General features: G+C 39.8%; 1 pseudogene; it reads left to right on the forward strand.

The window, feature by feature from the left end:
* The first annotated feature begins 17,686 nt into the window (after nt 1-17,686).
* On the forward strand, nt 17,687-19,113 carry LOC103006450 (zinc finger protein 410-like; annotated as a pseudogene).
* The last annotated feature ends 3,833 nt before the right edge of the window (nt 19,114-22,946 follow it).

The raw sequence follows: 22,946 nt of genomic DNA on the forward strand, positions 1-22,946 counted from the left end.
ACGGGTCTTTGCACATGTGATGAAGTTAAAGATCTTGAGATGGGTTGATTATCCTGGATTATCTGGGTGGGCCCTAAATGCACTCACAAATGTCCTCGGAAGACAGAGGTAGAGGGAGATTTGTTAAAGAGGAGATGACACACACAGAGGAGAAGACAATGTGAAGATGAAAGCAGAGACTGGAGTGATGAGACCACCAGCTTGAAAAATGCCAGCAGCCACCAGAAGCAGAAGAGGCAAGGGATGGATACCCCCTATAGCCTCCAGAGGGAGGACAGCCCTGCCAACACCTTGATCGTAGCCCAGTGATACTGATTTGAGACTTCTGGCCTCCAGAACTGTGAGAGAATAAATCTGTGTTGTTTTAAGCCACCAAGTTTGTGGTAATTTGTTAGAGTAGCCACAGGAAACTAATACAACGGCTTAAAAAAGTGCAAATTTATTCTCTTACAGTTCTGGAGGTCAGAAGTCTGAAATCAGTTTCCCTGGGCTAAAGTCAAAGTGGTGGCAGAAGGACTGGCTCCTTCTGGAAGCTCTGAGAGGAGAATCCATTCCCTTGCTTTTTTTTTTTGTGGCTTCTGGCGGCTGTGGCCCTTGGTTTCGGGCCCTAGGTTTCTGGCCCCTTCGTCCTTCTTCAAAGAACATCACTGCAGTCTCTGCTTCCATCATCCCACTGTCCTTTCCTCTGACTCTGACTCCTCTTACATTCTTCTTATAAAAAATGTTGTGGGGCTTCCCTGGTGGCGCAGTGGTTGAGAATCTGCCTGCTAATGCAGGGGACACGGGTTCGAGCCCTGGTCTGGGAGGATCCCACATGCCGCGGAGCAACTAGGCCCGTGAGCCACAACTACTGAGCCTGCGCGTCTGGAGCCTGTGCTCCGCAACAAGAGAGGCCGCGATAGTGAGAGGCCCACGCACCGCGACGAAGAGTGGCTCCCACTTGCCACAACTAGAGAAAGCCCTCGCACAGAAACGAAGACCCAACACAGCCAAAAATAAATAAATAAATAAATAAATATTAAAAAAAAAATGTTGTGATTACACTGGGTCCACTCACATAAACTAGGGTAATCTCCCCATCTCAAGATTCTTAACCGCATACACAAAGTCCCTTTTGCCACATAAGGTAACATGCACAGGTTCCAGAGATTAGGATGTGGCTGTATTGAGGGGCCATTATTTAGCCTACCATGCTATCTAACCATTGGATTTCAAGTGACTATGCAACCTGACGTTCCTGTCATGAGCTGAGGTGTTATCTGATCCAGCAAACCCTAAATTTGTATGCAGCTGCACTCCATCCTCTAGGAAAAAGATTAGGCCCAAGCAGGTCCTGAAGACACCAGCATTTTTCACAAACATGTGGCTTACTTTCTTAATATTCCTAGTCCTGATGCACTGCCACATCCTCCTCATCTAATCAGTTATGACAATTGCCAGGGAATAACAAAATTAAAGAAAGGTTTTTAAAATTATTCTGCATACTCTGTTGGCACCTTCTGTAAGTGGAATGTCTCAGCATTACAGTGCCACGCAGGTGAACTATGAAGGGTAGTGAGGCAGATACATTCTTTCAGTGTGGAGAACTTTGGGCAGTACATGGGTTTATCCTCTGCTTGGAAATGGAGATGCCCCAAAGTACAAATCAATATCAATTAATGGGCAAGGGTTACGAATTTGCCTAGATGGTTAGGGTCTTGGAAGGAAAAAGAATGAAAAATTAGAGATGAGGAATTCTGGGGAAGAGGTATATGATGGTGGGGTAGAATTTTATTTTCCAAAGATGGCCATGCCAATATATCCCATATTACATGTGCTCCTTTCAATGTGCCATTGACACCTCTCCATAGAGAGATGAGGTCTATGTTTCCTTTCTTTGAGTCTGGGCAGGTCATGGCAGAAGCAATGTCATATGACTTCTAAGGCTGTCATAAAAAGCAATACAGCTTGCTTCTAGTCCTCTTGGGATGCTCGCCTTTGCAACTCAGTGACCATGCTGGGAGGAAGCCAAGCAGACAAATGGAAAACCCACATGTAGACAGATGTTCCAGTCTCAGCCCCAGCTGAGAACCAGCCTACAGCAGTATCAACCTCCAGATATGTGAGTGAGCAAGCCTTTGGAATAATCCTACTCCCAGCCTTCAAGTCACTGCAAGTGACACTAAGTAGAAAAGAGATGTGCTATTCCTGTGAGACCTGCCTAAACAGCGGATTCATGAGCAAAATAAATGTCTTCAGCCATTAAGTTTGGGATGATTTGTTACATGGCAATAGATAACAGATAGATAACCTCTCAGACTTGGCCCAAAGTGTAATATTATATGTGCCCTTATGAAGGCTAGCCAAAAGTCAACCACTGAAGATGAGGCTCTCAAAAATCTGGTGGACAGGTACAACTGTTTGGGGGTATTAGTCAGACTTTTTCTCCAGCCAACCTGTACTTGTCCAATGGGCTTATGAACAGGTAGCCACGCTGGGAGGGGTGAACTTTGTCTCACCAGTGCTGATCTGCTTGGTACCCACTGCTAAGCATTGCCAATGGCAAAACCCAGCAATGAACCCACAATGTAGTACCATAAACTAGTACCTGAAGGCAGGTTGACTACATGGGAAACCTTCCATCATAGGGAAGCAGAGACTGTCCTAATGGTATAGAGATGTATTCTGGATATGGATTATCTTTCCTCTCTGTCATATTTCCACCACACTTACTAAGTATCTTGTTCACGAAACTACTGACCAAAGAACTAAAATGTGCAGAAAAATAAGGTATGTGATAAATCGATACCTATGGCAATCACTGATCTTACCATGTATCCCATCACCCAGAAGCAATCAGTCTTATAGAACAATAGAGTGACTTACTGAAGACTTGCTTATGGTGTCACCTGGGAAATAACACTGACTTAGGTTGGAATGCTTTCCTACAGGGTGGGATATATACTCTGATCAAAAAATCAATAAGGGGCCAAGATGGAATAATAGGGACCCTATTTATGCTCACATCTGTAACAACAATAAAAGGACCCAGTGTTTGAAAAAACAGTCTTGAAGACATTAGACGTGAGGCAATAAAGGATAGTGATCCCTGAGAAACAAGAAACACATGAGGTAAACCCTATGATTACCCTAGTTTACTGGCTTGAGAGAGTTTCTAGGCTGTGGTACAGGGAGGAGAAACCCAGGTCGAGTTGGATGGAGTCTCTGAGTTAAGGAGAAGGAACTGAGGGCTCAGGGAGACTAAGGTGACAGAGTTCACATGACAGAATACCAGATATGAGAGAGCTGCACATATGAAAGAATCCCAGAGATCTACAGAGGCTATTCCTTTAGTATTCAGCACATCTCATGTGTGTGAGGAAAATACCTTAGGCAAGAGAAAGGAGTGCCTAGTGCCTGCATAGGGTTTGAAACAGTGACCACCAACCAGACTGGAAAACCTCATAATCCACAGGGCATTGAGTAGAATACTTTGAAGGTTGTTGCCTCAATAGTGGGAAATAATTAGCCCTAGACTAACCCTAGCTTAACAAATCCTAAAAGCAAGACTCTAAAGAATCTAAATGTGTTCAAGTAACTTACCTGTGTTGAAGAACAAAGCTCAGGAATATTTCTAGAAATACAAAAAATCTGGCACCCAATAAGTATGCCTTCCTGTACTGCAGAGGCTAGAAACCTATAAACAACATTTCTCAGATTCCCTAATAGCTGGGATCCTGAAGACAAGTTTTTGTTTGGTTCTTGTTTCGTGTTATATTTTTGCCAACCAGATATATTTTCATGTGACTTGGAAAGCAAAAGTGTAGCAGAGACTTGTTTGTTTGTTTTTTTTTTTTTTTTTGATGCTTTGGTTGATGCTATGGATACACATACTGTTTGTTTGTTTGTTTGTTTGTTTTTCTGCAGTCACATTCCCCTATCCATGTAGGAAATTTTGTGGGTATTGTAGCAGTGGCAATAGTGGCAGAGGTTTCCTGATTCATTTAGCAGAGCTCACTGAAGTCAGCAGTTTCAGGGGGAGCTTCTCAATTTTTCACTTTCTTAATAGTGGCAATGGTAGCAGCTCCCCTTATAGGTGAAAATAGTGGTATTATTCTGCAAATATGGCCTAAATATCATTCCTCTAGTCCTCTCAACTACTTATATTATACCTCTTTTAGCTTAAAACAGCTGGAATTAGTTCTGTTTCTTGAAAAAAAATCCTCTTATAGGAATTTGCATTAGTTATTAATTGCTGTGTAACAAATTGCCCCTTCCCCCAAATTTAGTGGCTTATAATAATACATATTTATTATCTCACAGTTTCTGTGGGCCAAGACTTTAGGAGCAGATTCACTTAGTGTTTCTGGCTCAAAGCCTCTTCTGTGATTGCAATTAAGATATCAGACAGGACCACAATCATCTGGGGTGGGAGGATCCACTTCCAAGGTGGCTCACTGACAAGCTGCTGACAGGAATCCTCAGTTTCCACTTGCTCTTAGCAGGAGGCCTCACTTCCTCACTGCATGGGTCTCTTCATAAGGCTGCCTGGGTGTCCTAAAGATTTAGCAACCAGCAAATCCCCCCAAAGGAAGCAGTCCAAGGGAGAAACCAAAGAGGAAGCTGCAGTGCCTTTTATGACTTTGTCTCCTAAGTTGTGGGCTATCACTTCTGCTTTATTCTATTTGTTAGAAGTGAATCTTTAAGTCCAGCCCACACTCAAGGAGAGGGCATTTAGGCTCCACTCTTTGAAGGGAGGAGTGTCAAAGAATTTGTGGACATATTTTAAGCTGCCACATAATCCTCTACAGATGTGAAAGTGTATTATTTTGCATAAATTTTATGCAGTTTGCATATAATATGTAACACTTGCAAAATACTTCTCATCATTGGTAACAATTCCAATAACCCCAAATAAGATTATCTCTTCCCTTTTGGCAACTGGTCACATTTATTTATTCTTTCTTTTATCATCCTAATTTTTCACCTTCAAAGGCAAGTTTTCATGAAGGTCAATTTGCCTCTCCTTACTCAAGCTAATGTAAAGATAAGATTTGTCCCCATAGTCACTATTACCAGTGACAACAGACCTACCTTTTTTATGAGTGAAAAATAAAATTCTACAATTGTTTCATGACAGGAATCCCCACAAGTAATTAAAATATAGGTAGGTCACTTTAAAAGTGTCAGGGTAAGGGAATAAAAAGGGTTTGAATTATCTTACTGAATTCATTGAAGAAGTGAATCAGAGCAAATAAGAATAATTTCAATTTATTACATAATTTTTAAAGAAGCAGTAAAATTATTTTTAAAGGGGTCCCCTGAAAAAAAGCATGCCCTCCCTTTTATGAGCAGAGACCACCCTCATGCAACAGTAACACTTGGCAAGATATTTCAGAATTATTTTGACAAAACAAAAGAAAAGTTCCTAGTGAAACTATAGTTATGTTTCACAAAAATGGAGAGACTGCATTAAGTATTCGTATTTGTTTTAATGTCCCAAACCATAACTTTAAAATTTAAAAAAATTTAAATGCTATGTATGTTCCATAATTCTTTCCACACATCCCCATGTCAGTAAAGGTAATATAGCGCTTCACACAGTGTCCAGAAACAAGCATAGTTATTGGTGTAGAATAAGTGCCCACTAAATTTCCTTGTATTAATTAATGGATTAATGTAGCTAATGAGAGTGAGTTCTGTCACCTGAAGACAAATAGTATCAGCCTGGCTGGCAATCGTTTCAAAGTTAATTAAAAATCTTCCAGCTCATTTCACTTGACCTGACGGGTTTTCTTTTATGTCCTAGGTGTGTGAGCCCATAACAATTTTCAAGATTCATGTTCAAGATACCACAAGATATAGCCCACATCCCCACCCCAACCTACCTAATAAGTGGAAAATACTAGAACATGAAAGATAATAGCAAATGAAGTAGGGATGCTGAATTCTAAAGATATATTCCCAGCACAGGTATCATTACATTCTTATTACTGACTTGTCTTTTCAAAGTACTTCATGCTGGTCTCCCTGTACCTCGGTGGCTTCCTATCGCTGTTCTTGAATCTTCTTTGCTCGAGATATATATATGTAGTTTTCATTTTAAAAGCTAAGATAAATGGTACTATAATGAAAAGCACTGTGTGAGATATGAGCGCATTTGACATGGGCATTAAAGGATAGAAATGACCTCAACAGATACATGGAGACAACAGATGGCATTCACTGTAGAAGGATGAGGATAAGCAAAGGTATGGAGACGGGGAAGTCAAAACCTTTTCAGCACTTAGATACCTTTTGATTCTATGTAAATAATGCTACCAATTGTGAAAGGAGGTATATTAAAACACAGTATGTAGGTACACACCTGTTAATTTTGGAGAATGCAATAGCCTTGACTTAGGTAAGCCACCCATCAACCAAAAAAGGGAACTCCCAAGGAAGTATGAGTCATAACATTTTCTTGACTATTCAGCTGTAGCGTCATTGGTCAAATGTATTGTTTAATACACACCAACACACACCCCAATAACAAAAAGAGTCATTTACTTTTTGACAAAAGGCTATCGTCAGGGCATAGCTATGAAATATGAGGAATCTCTAATAATCATACTATGAATACTATCAATACCTGGGGAAGATATGGCGACTGCCTCCACAATGTCCTCTCCAAATGGCTTCCAGAATCTAGTCTTCCTGGTAGGATGTGGCAAAATGATACCCTTGACCCTAATTGTAAGGAAGCTTAGACATAGTCTAGTCTCCAAGAACAGTTGTGACAGCAATTTCTCTGGTAGTACTAGACAATGGCTCGTAGTACAGTCCTCTAATTACGTGTATAGCTCCTCAGAAAAATAAGAAATATGTTTTTGGATCTGACAAGCTCAATAAAGGACGTCTGTGATTCAGATTGGAGTGTTTATTCAGCTCACACATTAAATACACATGTCGATTTCTTCAAAAAATATTTACACATCTACTAAATGCTAGTCACTGTGCTAGGTGATGGAGCAGAAAGAAGAATAAAAAGATGCATAAGACTGAGTTCCTCCCTCCAAAGGAATTTACAATCATACAAGGGAAAAACAAGGGAGAAAGAAAGCATGGAGGGAAAAGTTCACATGTGACTCTTTAAATTTATATTTTTTATTTTTATCAAACACATGTATTTGATTCTTTGATCAAGTAGTTCTATAAGGCTTTCCCTATCTCCTTTAACTTTCCATTTAATAAAGACAAATGTGTCATTCTTCCAAAAGGTGCATGGAAGAGACAGCACAGATTTCTAACATGGGGTTGGTATGGAAAGAGATCGTCTATTTATAGACTCTCTTAAGTAGGAGGGCTTGCTTGGGAATCACCATCTGGCCTAAATTTCACGAATATGAAGAAAAACCCATTAATCTGCATAATACTAAAGCATGATCTTTTCTTGTTTTCTAGACATCATCTGGAAGGAACTTATAATTGAACATGCAGAAAATCCCCATGTGGATAATCAAGAATTGGTTACAAATGTATTGACATGTTTCCTAGACAACTGTGATTTCTCCTGATTCTCCCAACTCACTTAAAAAGATGATAATTTAGGAAATAAATTAGAGGTCAATCTTAAATTAATGGCCTAAGCATGACACTTACTTTGAATGTTTGAATTGATCATGTGTTCTTTGTTAGTAATAAAAGTATTACATTTAAAATAGTATTAAAAAGTAGTATTTTTAAGTATTAGAAATTGGAACATATCTTGAGGAGGAGACTTGTAAATAATGTATATATTTCATATTTTATAATATATATAAAGATACTACTATAGTTATTCATTTTATTTACTTTTTCCAGCTTTATGGGTATACTTGACAAATAATTCATTTTATTTAAATTAAATGCATTCCATCTACTACCACCTACCTTCTTCAGGCTAAATACTGTACTAGGCATTTGACAAACATCAATCCATCTTATCATTATAGCAACTCTTGGAATTAGATATACTTAGGTCCATTTTATTACTCAGAAAACTGAGGCTCAGACTCCTGGGATAAGATGGGAGACTGAAACTTCTTCAGAGAAATTCTATCCTACTTCACCTAACAGAATGATCAAAAAACTTACTAGCAACCACCAAACTAGAAAAGGTGTTTAAGCTAATGCTACAAACCTCAATAACAGGTGTCCAAAGAAAGAAACAGGAGATTCAGGAGCTGAGCAAAGGAGCAACTGGTTCACCTCCTAACGCCACCTCCACCATCCAGACATTTTAATGAATCCTGAGAATTCTCACTTATCTCAGGTCCAGAGGAAAGCAAACTGAGCAACCACCCTTGTCTTTCTCTTCTTTTTTTTAAATCATTCTTTTCAGTAAGGAGCTATGGAACCTGGAAGAGAAGAGGATAAAACAAGGAAAGTGAATAGCAAGGCTGGTTTTCTTTAACCAGTTAACAAATGAAGCCTTCAGTGCTGTACATAGTCTGCCCCATTGGAACGGTACACATATCCAAAAAAGGTGGAGTGAAACTTGGTTCTCAGCAAAACCTAGGTGCTATAACACAGACACCACCTCCTCCCACACACGGACAGTCACACTACAGGCCACATTTCCTCAAGCTAAAGAAGAGTAAATGGAGAACAAAAACCCCCAGCTCCACATGAAAATTCAGAGGGAAAACGTGGTCTCAGAGCTGAAAGAGAGTCAAGAAATCTCTTGCATTATATGGGAGCAAATAGAATGTATGCCTGGACAGAGCCAAGCATGAAAAAGAATAGCGTGACAACCATGAAAAGCTAATCTGGAAAACTTTTAAAAGGAAGAAGGAAAGAGTGAAAATCAAAAAGTCAGGCGCAGGGGGGAGGAAGGTAACATTGAAGAAACAGATAAAAAGCTCAAACCAGAAGAAAACCTAATTCAAGGAATAGAGGAAATTCCCTGAACTTAACATCACTGTATAAAAATGAATAAGAATATAAACTAAAAAAAGCAAGAGATCAAACAAAAGATAAAAATGAAATAAAAAGAGGGCTTGTGGATTTAAGGAAAAATTGAGGACTAAAATGATATCATTAGAAAACAAATAAATATGTAAGAAACAAAATAAGCTAAATAAACTGATCTACTGACATAGGAGAACGCCCTGAGATAATCACAATACACATTGATGAAAATGAAAATAAATGAACACAGAGAGAAACTGAGATGGAAAATAAACACAATCAAATACAAGGATATAATTATTCTCTCTTATTTAGAAAACCAGTGTAGAATTCATGAAAATGCACTGCTCAGATCTCTTACCGTGGGGAGTATAATTTTTATTATTCCTCCCTCTACTATAGATGTAGACAATAAAGCATAGTCATATGTGCTTTACCTGTGATTTTGTCACCAATAGAAATTAGATGTGTTCATATGACATTGCAATTAATACAAATATATGAAATATCATTAATGTTCATTAATACTTCTGAATTACTATAATTATTAGTCCCATCACTAGATCTTATTATTTAATGCATTAATAAAGAAGCATATACATATTTTTACATAACAAAATTTTAAAAATATTTTTTTAAGTGTTTGGTTTTTTGTTTTTTAAAAATAAATTTATTTATTTATTTATTTTTGGCTGCAATGGGCCTTCATTGCTGCACACAGGCTTTTCTCAAGTTGCAGTGAGCGGGGGCTACTCTTTGTTGTGGTGCGCAGGTTTCTCATTGCGGTGGCTTCTCTTGCTGCAGAGCACAGGCTCAAGGCACGGAGGCTTCAGTAGTTGTGGCACGCGTGCTCAGTAGTTGTGGCTCATGAGCTCTAGAGCGCAGGCTCAGTACTTGTGGTGCATGGGCTTAGTTGCTTCACAGCATGTGGGATCTTCCCAGACCAGGGCTTGAACCCGTGTCCCCTGCATTGGCAGGCAGATTCTTAACCACTGCGCCACCAGGGAAGTACAAAAATTTAAAAATATTTTGATGAGTGATCTTTAATATAATTGGTTTTCTTTGTAATCCTGTGTATTTTACATTAAACTTTTAAAAATATTATTCTGAGAGACTTCCCTGGTGGTCCAATGGTTAAGACTCCACGGTCCCAGCGCAGGGGGTCCAGGTTCGATCCCTGGTCAGGGAACTAGATCCCGTATGCCGCAACTAAAGGTCCTGCAGGTTGCAAAGAAGATCTCACATGCTGCAACTAAGACCCGGCGCAGCCAAATAAATAAATAAATATTTTAAAAAATATATTATTCTGAGAAGGGGTCTATAGACTTCACCAAAGGGCCAAAAGTGTCTATGGCACTAAAAGTACCCCTACAGTCGTATCCCAGAAAAGCCTGCAGCCCCTCCAACATTACATGATGTGTAGAAAAGACCCATGCAAGTAAAGGATCCTGAAGTTGAATCTTCAATAGTGTTACAACAAATTGATCACTGGTTGTAGCTGAAACAGCATTTTCAAATGAGAGATAGAACCTGAGTGTTGATCTTGTCCGAATAACAAGATAGGGTGCCTGACACTATGGAGCAGTCATACTGTCACTAGAATGCCTCCCCAGAATTCCATGTGAGAAAGACACAGTCTGTCTTGCTTAAGCTACTATATTTGGGGTCCTCTTTTTACAGCAACCTAATCTGTTCCCTAACTAATATATTACTTTTTCAATATAACTCCCAAGAGAAAAAATAATTTCCCACCACCGGCAATAGAAAGATGGATGAAGAAGGAGAAAAGAGCAGAGTTTGGGGCCAAAAAGGACCTTAACATTTATGGTAATCCAGAATTTAACCCACTGACTCCTAGTAAATGTTAGAACTGGGGAGATTTACATACTCATTATTAGCATTTTCCTTCACAGTATCTAATCTCCCTCAAATATCGAATCTCTTACAAATACAAATATTCACGTGAAAAATTTTTTTCACATTAACCCCATAATTGCAATGAAAAGTATACCTAAATTTTTAAAACTTTCCCAACAAAAAAGAAAATGAAACAGGTCTCCAATATTTGTTCAGCCCTGCAACAAAAGTAATATCATCATTCCTTACTCAAAACTCTCCAAAATCATCATTTTATAATGACGCTTTAAAAGATGAAAGATTTCATTAAAAAAAAAAATCAGTGGATTTTTGGATGAAAAATCCTGGCATGAACTTATACCTTGCCCACACTTGTTTGATAATTGCTTTTGAAATTTGAAATCTGGGTATTTTGTTCCTTTAATCAAAAAGCAATCAGACCAGAAGTGACGAAACAACTGGTAGTCTGAGCACACCCACTTCCCAGGTGGTGCTCCTGCCGTGGATACCGTGAAGTGGATTCAGTAATTTAACCACGTCAGAGAAGAAAATAAAGCTCAGGGATTCTAGGGCAGCCATACATCACCTCCAAGAGCATCCATGGGAAAATGCGGAGGCCTGGACAGTCCCCACCTGGCACCCTCAGGACAGAGCCTTGAAGAAAAGGCTTGAAAGCTACAAGCCGTATGGCTGACAGGGTCTTGGTGCTCTGGATTGGTGTCAGGTCTGAGCCTCTGAGGTGGGAGAGCCGAGCTCAGGACATTGGACCACCAGAGACCTCCCGGCCCCACATAATATCAATTGGCGAGAGCTCTCCCAGAGATCTCTGTCTCAAGCTAAGACCCAGCTCCACCCAATGGCCAGCAAGCTCCAGTGCTGTATGTCCCATGCCAAACAACTACCAAAACAGGAACAAAACTCCACCTTAGCAGAGAGGCTGCCTACAATCATACTAAGTTCACAGACACCCCAAAACACACCACTGGATGCAGCGTGCCCACCAGAAAGACAAAATTCAGCCCCACCCACCAGAACACAGGCACCAGTCCCCTCCACCAGGAAGCCTACACAAGCCACTGAACCAACCTTACCCACTGGGGGCAGACACAAAAAACAATGGGAACTATGAGCCTGCAGCCTGCAAAAAGGAGATCCCAAACACAGTAAGTTAAACAAAATGAGAAGATGCAGAAATACACAGCAGATGAAGGAGCAAGGTAAAAACCCACCAGACCAAACAAATGAAGAGAAAATAGGCAGTCTACCTGAAAACAAATTCAGAGTAATGATAGTAAAGATGATCCAAAATCTTGGAAACAGAATGGAGAAAATACAAGAAACGTTTAACAAGGACCTAGAAGAACTAAAGAGCAAACAAACAATGATAAACAACACAATAAATGAAATTTAAAATTCTCTAGAAGGAATCAATAGCAGAACAACTGAGGCAGAAGAACAGATAAGTGACCTGGAATATAAAATAGTGGAAATAACTACCACAGAGCAGAATAAAGAAAAAAGAATGAAAAGAATTGAGGACAGTCTCAGAGACCTCTGGGACAACAGTAAATGCACCAACATTCGAATTACAGGGGTCCCAGAAGAAGAAGAGAAAAATAAACGGTCTGAGAAAATATTTGAAGAGATTATAGTTGAAAACTTCCCTAATATGGGAAAGGAAATAATCAAGTCCACGAAGTGCAGAGAGTCCCATACAGGATAAACCCAAGAAGAAACATGCCAAGACACATATTAATCAAACTATCAAAAATTAAATACAAAGAAAAAATATTAAAAGCAGCAAGGGAAAAGCAACAAATAACATAAAAGGGAATCCCCATAAGGTTAACAGCTGATCTTTCAGCAGAAACTCTGCAAGCCAGAAGGGAGTGGCAGGACATATTTAAAGTGATGAAAGGGAAAAACCTACAACCAAGACTACTCTACCCAGCAAGGATCTCATTTAAATTCGACAGAGAAATTAAAACCTTTACAGACAAGCAAAAGTTAAGAGAATTCAGCAACACGAAACCAGCTTTACAACAAATGCTGAAGGAACTTCTCTAGGCAGGAAACACAAGAGAAGGAAAAGACCTGCAAAAACAAACCCAAAACAATTAAGAAAATGGTAATAGGAACAGACATATCAACAATTACTTTAAGTGTAAATGGATTAAATACTCCAACCAAAAGACATCGACTGGGTGAATGGATACAAAAACAAGACCTGTATATATGCTGTCTACAAAAGACCCACTTCAGACCTAGGGACACATACAGACAGAAAGTGAGGGGATGGAAAAAGATATTCCATGCAAATGGAAATCAAAAGAAAGCTGGAGTAGCAGTTCTCATCTCAGATAAATAGACTTTAAAATAAAGACTATTACAAAGAAGGACACTACATAATGATCAGGAATCAATCCAAGAAGAAGATATAACAATGGTAAATATATGTGCACCCAACATAGGAGCACCTCAATACATAAGGCAAATGCTAACAGTCATTTGCCTTATGGCTGTTAGCTAAAAGGGGAAATTGACAGTAACACAATCATAGTAGGGGACTTTAATACCCCACTTTCACCAATGGACAGATCATCCAAAATGAAAATAAATAAGGAAACACAAGCTTTAAATGATACATTAAACAAGATGGACTTAATTGATATTTATAGGACATTCCATCCAAAACAACAGAATACACTTTCTTCTCAAGTGCTCATGGAACATTCTCCATAATAGATCATATCTTGGGTCACAAATCAAGCCTTGGTAAATTTAAGAAAATTGAAATCAAGTATCAATTATCTTTTCTGACCACAACACTATAAGACTAGATATCAATTACAGGAAAAAAAGCTGTAAAAAATACAAACACATGGAGGCTAAACAATACATTACTAAATAACCAAGAAATAACTGAGGAAATCAAAAAATACCTAGAAACAAATGACAATGAAAACATGATGACCCAAAACCTATGGGATACAGCAAAAGCAGTTCTAAGAAGGAAGTTTATAACAATACAATCTTACCTCAAGAAAGAAGGAAAATCTCAAATAAACAACTGAACCTTACACCTAAAGCAATTAGGGAAAGAAGAACAATAAAATGCCAAAGTTAGCAGAAGGAAAGAAATCATAAATATCAGATCAGAAATAAATGAAAAAGAAATGAAGGAAACAATAGCTAAGATCAATAAAACTAAAAGCTAGTTCTTTCAGAAGATAAACAACGTTGATAAAGCACTAGCCAGACTCATCAAGAAAGGAAGGGAGAAGACTCAAATCAACAGAATTTGAAACGAAAAAGGAGAAGTAACAACTGACACTGCAGAAATACAAAGGATCATGAGAGATTACTATAAGCAACTATATGCCAATAAAATGGACAACCTGGAAGAAACGGAAAAATTCTTAGAAAAGCACAACATTCTGAGACTCAACCAGGAAGAAATAGAAAATATAAACAGACCAAACACAAGCACTGAAATTGAGACTGTGATTAAAAATCTTCCAACAAACAAAAGCCCAGGACTAGATGGCTTCATAGGCGAATTCTATCAAACATTTAGAGAAGAGCTAACACCTACCCTTCTCAAACTCTTCCAAAATATAGTGGAGGGAGGAACACTCCCAAACTCATTCTACGAGGCCACCATCACCCTGATACCAAAACCAGAAAAAGATGTCACAAAAAAAGAAAACTACAGGCCAATATCACTGATGATCATAGATGCAAAAATCCTCAACAAAATACTAGCAAACAGAATCCAACAGCACATTAAAAGGATCATACATGATGATCAAGTGCTGTTTATCCCAGGAATGCAAGGATTCTTCAATATATGCAAATCAATCAATGTGATAAACCACATTAACAAATTGAAGGAGAAAAACCATATGATGATCTCAGTAGATGCAGAAAAAGCTTTTGACAAAATTCAACCCCCATTTATGATAAAAACCCTCCAGAAAGTAGGCATAGAAGGAACTTACCTCAATATAATAAAGGCTATATATGACAAACCCACAGCAAACATCGTTCTCAATGGTGAAAAACTGAAACCATTTCCTCTAAGATCAGGAACAAGACAAGGCTGTCCACTCTCACCACTATTATTCAACATAGTTTTGGAAGTGTTAGCCACAGCAATCAGAGAAGAAAAAGAAATAAAAGGAATCCAAATCGGAAAAGAAGAAGTAAAACTGTCACTGTTTGCAGATGACATGATACTAAATCTAGAGAATCCTAAAGATGCTACCAGAAAACTACTAGAGCTAATCAATGAATTTGGTAAAGTAGCAGGATACAAAATTAATGCACAGAAATCTCTTCCATTCCTATACACCAATGATGAAAAATCTGAAAGAGAAATTAAGGAAACACTCCCATTTACCATTGCAACAAAAAGTATAAAATACCTAGGAATAGATCTACCTAAGGAGACAAAAGACCTGTATGCAGAAGACTGTAAGACACTGATGAAAGAAATTAAAGATGATAAAAACAGATGGAGAGATATACCATGTTTTTGGATTGGAAGAATCAACATTGTGAAAATGACTCTACTACCCAAAGCAATCTACAGATTCAATGCAATCCCTATCAAACTACCAATGGCATTTTTCACAGAACTAGAACAAAAAATTTCACAATTTGTAGGGAAACACAAAAGACCCCGAATAGCCAAAGCAATCTTGAGAAAGAAAAACAGAGCTGGAGGAATCAGGCTCCCAGACTTCAGGCTATACTACAAAGCTACAGTAATCAAGACAGTATGGTACTGGCACAAAAACAGAAATATCAATCAATGGAACAGGATAGAAAGCCCAGAGATAGACCCACACACATATGGTCACCTTATCTTTGATAAAGGAGGCAAGAATATACAATGGAGAAAAGACAGCCTCTTCAATAAGTGGTGCTGGGAAAACTGGACAGCTACATGTAAAAGAATGAAATTAGAAATCTCTGTAACACCATACACAAAAATAAACTCAAAATGGACTAAAGACCTAAATGTAAGGCCAGACACTATCAAACTCTTAGAGGAAAACATAGGCAGAACACTCTATGACATAAATCACAGCAAGATCCTTTTTGACCCACCTCCTAGAGAAATGGAAATAAAAACAAAAATAAACAAATGGTACCTAATGAAATGTAAAAGCTTTTGCACAGCAAAGGAAACTGTAAGCAAGACGAAAAGATAACCCTCAGAATGGGAGAAAATAATTGCAAATGAAGCAACTGACAAAGGAATAATCTCCAAAATTTACAAGCAACTCATGCAGCTCAATATCAAAAAAAACAAAAAACAAACAACCCAATCCAAAAATGAGCAGAAGACCGAAATAGACATTTCTCCAAAGAAGATATACAGATTGGCAACAAACACATGAAAGGATGCTCAACAACACTAATCATTAGAGAAATGCATGTCAAAACTACAATGAGGTATCACCTCACACTGGTCAGAATGGCCATCATCAAAAAATCTATAAACAATAAATGCTGGAGAGGGTGTGCACTGTTGGTGGGAATGTAAATTGATACAGCCACTATGGAGAACTGTATGGAGGTTCCTTAAAAAACTAAAAATAGAACTACCATATGACCCAGCAATCCCACTATTGGGCATATACCCTGAGACAACCATAATTCAAAAAGAGTCATGTACCACAGTGTTCATTGCAGCTCTATTTACAATAGCCAGGACATGGAAGCAACCTAACTGTCCATTGACAGATGATGGATAAAGAAGATGTGGCACATATATACAACGGAATATTACTCAGCCATAAAAAGAAACGAAATTGAGTTATTTGTAGTGAGGTGGATGGACCTAGAGTCTGTCATACAAAGTGAAGTAAGTCAGAAAGCGAAAAATAAATAACGTATGCTAACACATATATATGGAATCTAAAAAAAAAAAAAAAGGTTCTGATGAACCTAGGGGCAGGACAGGAATAAAGTTGCAGCCATAGAGAATGGACTTGAGGAGACATAGAAGGGGAGGGGTAAGCTGGGACGAAGTGGGAGAGTGGCATGGACATATATACACTACCAAATGTAAAATAGATAGCTATTGGGAAGCAGCTGCATAGCACAGGGAGGTCAGCTCAGTGCTTTGTGACTACCTAGAGGGGTGGGATATGGACGGTGGGAGGGAGATGCAAGAGGGAGGGGATATGGGGATATATGTATACATATAGCTGATTCACTTTGTTATACAGCAGAAACTAACACAACATTGTAAAGCAATTATACTCCAATAAAGATGTTAAAAAAAAAAAAAGATAGTGCAGGTCTCCTTAAGACTAAGAATTGGCAAACTAGGCTGGTAGGCCCCTTGCCTGATTTTTTTTTTTTTTTTTAATTTCTTTATTTTTATTTATTTATGGCTGTGTTGGGTCTTCGTTTCTGTGCGAGGGCTTTCTCTAGTTGCGGCGAGCGGGGGCCACTCTTCATCGCGGTGCGTGGGCCTCTCACTATCGCGGCCTCTCTTGTTGCGGAGCACAGGCTCCAGACGCGCAGGCTCAGTAGTTGTGGCTCACGGGACTAGCTGCTCCGCGGCATGTGGGATCTTCCCAGACCAGGGCTCAAACCCGTGTCCCCTGCATTGGCAGGCAGATTCTCAACTACTGCGCCACCAGGGAAGCCCCCCCTTGCCTGATTTTATAAATAAAATTTTATTGGAACCATTAAAAAAAAAAAGAGCAATAGACTGACTGACAGACGGCCGGCTGCCCGGGACAGAAAGGCTAAATTGATTACGCACCCAGGACAGCATCTTACAGGAAAAGCATAGCACTTCCTAGAGGAATATGAGCATAGCAGGAAGGTGTCATTGACTCTGAATTAAAATTTTAACCTGTCCCCTGAAGAGCTACAGGATTTGGAAGCTGAATCAATGTTATCAGATGAGTTAGAAATCAAACCAGAGCTCCTGGTACAGTTTGTTCAGAATACGTCCATCCCACTGGGACAGGGGCTAGTAGAATCAGTAGCTAAAGACATTACTTGCTTGTCCCTCCTTCCAGTGACTGAGGCCTCAGAATGCAGTCGGCTAATGTTACCAGATAATACTCTAAATATACTAACTCCTCCAAGGAGGTTCCTTCCTGAGCTGTGCTGAGAAGCCTTCAGGTGAAGGTGGGTCCAGACAGAGAAGAGACGAGGGCTCAGATTGTACAGAAGCCTCCGGAGTCTTTGTCAACTCCAGTCTCTTAGCTTGTTGCAAGATCTACAGCCAAGTGATAGCACTTCTTTTATTCTTCTTAACCTAACAAGAGTCTGGGCTCTTCAGCCGAAAACTTAGTGTTTGTACAAGATGAGGCAAAGGATTCAGGGAATGATTTCCTCTCCAGTGAGAGCACAGACAGTAGCATTCCATGGATCCTCCGGGTTCGGGAGTTGGCCCATGACAGTTTGATTGCTGCTACTCGTGCACAACTGGCAAAGAATGCAAAAACCAGCAGCAATGGAGAAATGTCCACCTTGGTTCTGATGATGAGCAACCCGAAGATTCTGGGTCCCTTCCTCAAATGGAGAAGAAGCTAAGTGTACAGTTGAAGGCTGTGACCAGACATTTGTGTGGCCAGCTCACTTTAAGTACCACCTCAAAACTGATTGAAACGACCGCTCCTTTATCTGCCCTGCAGCAGGTTGTGGGAAGAGCTTCTATGTACTGCAGAGGCTGAAGGTGCACATGAGGACCCGCAATGGGGAGAAGCCCTTTATGTGTCCTGAGTCTAACTGTGGTAAGCAGTTCACTACAGCTGGAAACCTGAAGAACCACCTGCGAGTCCACACAGGAGAGAAACCTTTCCTTTGTGAAGCCCAAGGATGCGGCAGTTCCTTTGGTGAGTATTCTAGTCTTCCAAAACATTTGGTGTTTCACTCAGGAGAGAAGTCACATCAGTGTCAAGACCGTGGGAAGACCTTCTCTCAGAGTGGGAGCAGGAATGTGCACGTGAGAAAGCATCACTTGCAGATGGGAGCCGCTGGGAGTCAAGAGCCGGAACAAACTGATGAGCCACTAATGGGCAGTCGTTTGCTTGAAGAGGCTTCAGTAACCAGTAAAAACCTGGTGTCTATGAATTCTCAGCCAGCCTTGGTGGAGAGTCCTTGAAACTACCGAATACCGATTCTGTCCTAGGAGTTGATGATGCGGGGCTCACTGAAGGATCCCCATGTCCTCTGTCTTCAGTGCCTGATGTGACACATCATTTGGTGACCATGCAATCATGGAGGCAGCCATGTGAGGTTTCTGTCTCAGCTGCCATAGATCCACTGGAGTCACTAAACCAAGGAGATCTAACTGACAGACAGACATGAGCATGGGTGCTGACTTCTCTGATCCCAGAGTGCATGTAGTGGGAACAGGACGCTTATGGCTCACAATCTGCCAGAACCAAAATGAATCTGTGAAGGACAAGACCCCACTTTTGCCTCTGTTCATCTTTCCTGGCCTAGATGATGAATGTAGGAGAGCTTCTCTTCGACTGCCATCTAATTCAGTCAAGGAAGAAAGCAGTGAATGTGGGCTGGGTAACTGTACCTACCTCTCTTCCCACTGCACAATTTTGGTGTAGACTTATCCCAAAAGTGAATTTGATTATGTGTTGGCTTAAGTTACTCAGTAAGACTGTTGAGGAGAGATTTTCCTTTGAAGAGTTTTCATCGCAGACTGAGCTGTCTTTTCACATGGGTGAACTAAATCCTGCCACCAACCATAAAACTTCACCAAGAAGTTGAGCTTTCAAGATGCCTTGTTGCTTTGGAGAAGGGAGTGATGTCAGTTCTGTTGTGACATTCTCCCTTTAGCAACCTGAGTAAGAGACCCTCTGTCACGGGTCTGCAAAAACATTAATTACTTGAATCCCTGCTTGGTCCAGGCTGAGGCGCTATCTTGTCCTATACACCTCTACTTGGCCACTTTGCTTTCTTTGTTTATGGAACATACAGTAGCATGTTTAGAGGTTGTTTGATTTTGCTTTTTGGTTTTTTTTTTAAACTTAAAAATCACATGATTCAGAGGTTCAATTGTTTTTCCTTTAAAAACAAAACAAAACAAAACAGCCAGTCCAAAAAAAAGAAAAAGCAATATATACATCAAGTTGACTTTGTACTTGTGATTTGATCCTCACTAATATTTCCTGTGGCTATTACTTTCAGATTATGTACCTCATCCATTAAAGTTCTCAACTCATAAGAAGCAAATGCCTACCTTTTTAGAAGTTACATATCAGAGATGGTTTCTCAAAGAGGAGTTAACGTTTTTAAAAAATTTTTTCCAAAACACTAACTTTCCAAATGGACTCTCTTTCCCCACTAGCTGTCAAGGAACACATGGGGAGTCTTTCCAAGTTCACAACCAGCCCAGAATGTTTACTTGCCTAGAAATGAATATCCCAAGAATCACAACTAGACAGAGAAGACCTGCGGTCCTTCTTCCTGAAATGTCCTTGCCTAACCTCTCGGCTTGGATATCCCCTCTTCATCTTTCAGAGCCTTTGTGTTCTTGCATCTCCAATAGCCCCAGGTAGAATTAGCTGCTTTGTCTTCTGTTTCCATAGCACTTGAGTTATGTCCCTGTTTCAGCACTTGCTATCTACTATTTGAATCTGTTTATATGGCTGTCTTCTCAACTAAATTGAGTTCCTCAAGGTTAGGGCCAGAGTGGTCAGTCCTCTGGGTGACGCAAGGATAATGTGGGTGTGGAATCACAAAACAGGAGCCAGGGAGAACAAAGTTTGATAGGGAGAGTGGGAGGCAGAGCCCAGAGTAACTCCTCAAGCCAACCTTCACCTGCAGTGACTTTTTCCTTTTAATGTCTTCAGTTTTAATGCAGAAGGTTAAAGGAGTAAGGTTCAGGGCCAAAATATTTACCAATTTTAGTAAGATAATTTTCTTGTACAAAAATCAAGGTAATCTAAGGTTTATCTCCAACTGTGCCTTTAACCCAGGCTGACTCATCACACATTGTGTAACCAGCACTAGCGCTCAGTAAAATTGAAAGCTAGGTCCCATGCTTCCTCTTCTAGCAACTCTTCCACCCTTTCACTTTGCTTTTCCCGAATTTGTTCTTTGCTCCCACAACCTGCCCCACACCCATCTCAGTTTATCACACTTGGACTTCCTGACTTTTTTCCGCTGGGAATCACTGGGACTGAAGCCTGGTCCATTTTCAGGCTTCATAATGCATCTCTGAAACTCAAATCCCACATCTCAGTGATTTGGAGGAAAGCTGAAGAGGTGGCATTGCTCTTCTCCTCAGAAGAGTCGAGGCAGGTATGGGTGGCCTCACATGGGACACGGAGCCCCACCAGGAAGGCTCCGTGAGTTGCCGGGTCTCATTATGTGGTATTTATAATGCCCTCATCTGAGTGGACAGTCATCCCGGTGAGCTACTCGGTGGGATAACCCATGTGTATCAGCCACCAAAGAGGATCCTAATAAGGAAAACAACTCTGCAGATATGAGACACTATAAGACTGAATTCTCTACTTTCTATTCTTCACTCAGATTAGGAAGAAACACCCCTTCATGATCAAAAAGAGGGTCCCCTCCTCAACCTTAATTAGGTTCCCTCTACTGGGTGGGGGCATGTGGAATGTCATGAATGACATCAAATGCAGAGGCCCAGTTTGGGAATTATTGTGAATGATTGGTATGGTCCTTCCCAGAGGTCTCTGCTCTCATCTGGTGAATCATTCAGGTTTTAGTACAGACAAGTAAATCTCTCTAGTTATTTCTTTCATTTTAAAATTACTTTTAATTGTGGTAAGAGACATACAACATAAAATTTACCGTCTTAACCATTTTTTTAAAAATTTAAGTAGAGTTGGGACTTCCCTGGTGGTGCAGTGGTTAGCAATCCACCTGCCAATGCAGGGGACACAGGTTCAAGCCCTGGTCCGGGAAGATCCCACATGCCACGGAGCAACTGAGCCCGTGTGCCACAACTACCGAGACTGCGCTCTAGAGCCCATGAGCCACAGCCACTGAGCCCGCGTGCCACAACTACTGAAGCCCGCGTGTCTGGAGCCTGTGCTCCACAACAAGAGAGGCCAGTGCCGTGAGAGGTCTGCACACCAGAACGAGGAGTGGTCCTCGCTCACTGCAACTAGAGAAAAGCCTGTGCGCAGCAGCAAAGACCCAACACAGCCAAAAATAAATAAATTAATAAATAAATTAATTTTAAAAATGTAAGGAGAGTTGATTTACAATGTTGTGTTAGTTTCTGGTGTATAACAAAGTGATTCAGTCATATATATATGTATGTATAAATATATATTCTTTTTCAGATTCTTTTCCATTATAGGTTATTACAAGATAGTGAATATAGCTCCCTGTGCTATGTAGTAGGACCTTGTTGTTTAACTATTTTATATAAAGTAATGTGTATCTATTAATCCCAAGCTCCTAATTTATCCCTCCCTACCCCTTTCCTCTTTGGTAACCATAAGTTTGTTTTCTATGTCTTTAACCATTTTTAAGTGTACAGTTCAGTGGTATTAAGTACATTTACATTGTCGTATAACCACCATCACCATCCATCTCCAGAACTCTTCATTTTGCAAAACTGAAACTCTGTACCCATTAAGCAATAATACGCCAAACTCCCTCTTTCCAGTTCCTGGGAATCACCATTCTATTTTTTTATCTCTTTGAATTTGATTACCTTAGGTATCTCACATAAATTGAATCATGTAATATTTCACTCAATGTAATATCCTCAAGGTTCATCCATGTTGTAGCATGTGTCAGAATTTCCTTCCTTTTTAAGCCTGAATAATATTCCAGTGTTTGTATATACCACAGTTTGTTTATCCATTTGTCTGTTGATGGACACTTAGATTGCTTCCACCCCTTGGCTATTGTGCATAATGCTATAAATATGGATGTACACGTCTCTCTTCAAGTCCCTGCTTTCAATTCTTTTGGGTATATACCCAGAAGTGGAATTGCTGGATAACATGATAATTCTATTTTTAATTTTTTGAGGACCTACCATACTGTTTTCCATAACAGCTGTACCATTTTACATTCCCCAAAACAGTGTGAAAATGTTATAATATCTCCGTATCCTTACCAACACTTGTTATTTCTGTTTTGTTTTTCTGTAGTAGCCACGCTAATGGATGTGAGGTTGTACAGTTATTTCA

Source organism: Balaenoptera acutorostrata, chromosome 2 (genome assembly GCF_949987535.1).
Source record: "Balaenoptera acutorostrata chromosome 2, mBalAcu1.1, whole genome shotgun sequence".
Taxonomy (NCBI): Eukaryota; Metazoa; Chordata; class Mammalia; order Artiodactyla; family Balaenopteridae; genus Balaenoptera; species Balaenoptera acutorostrata.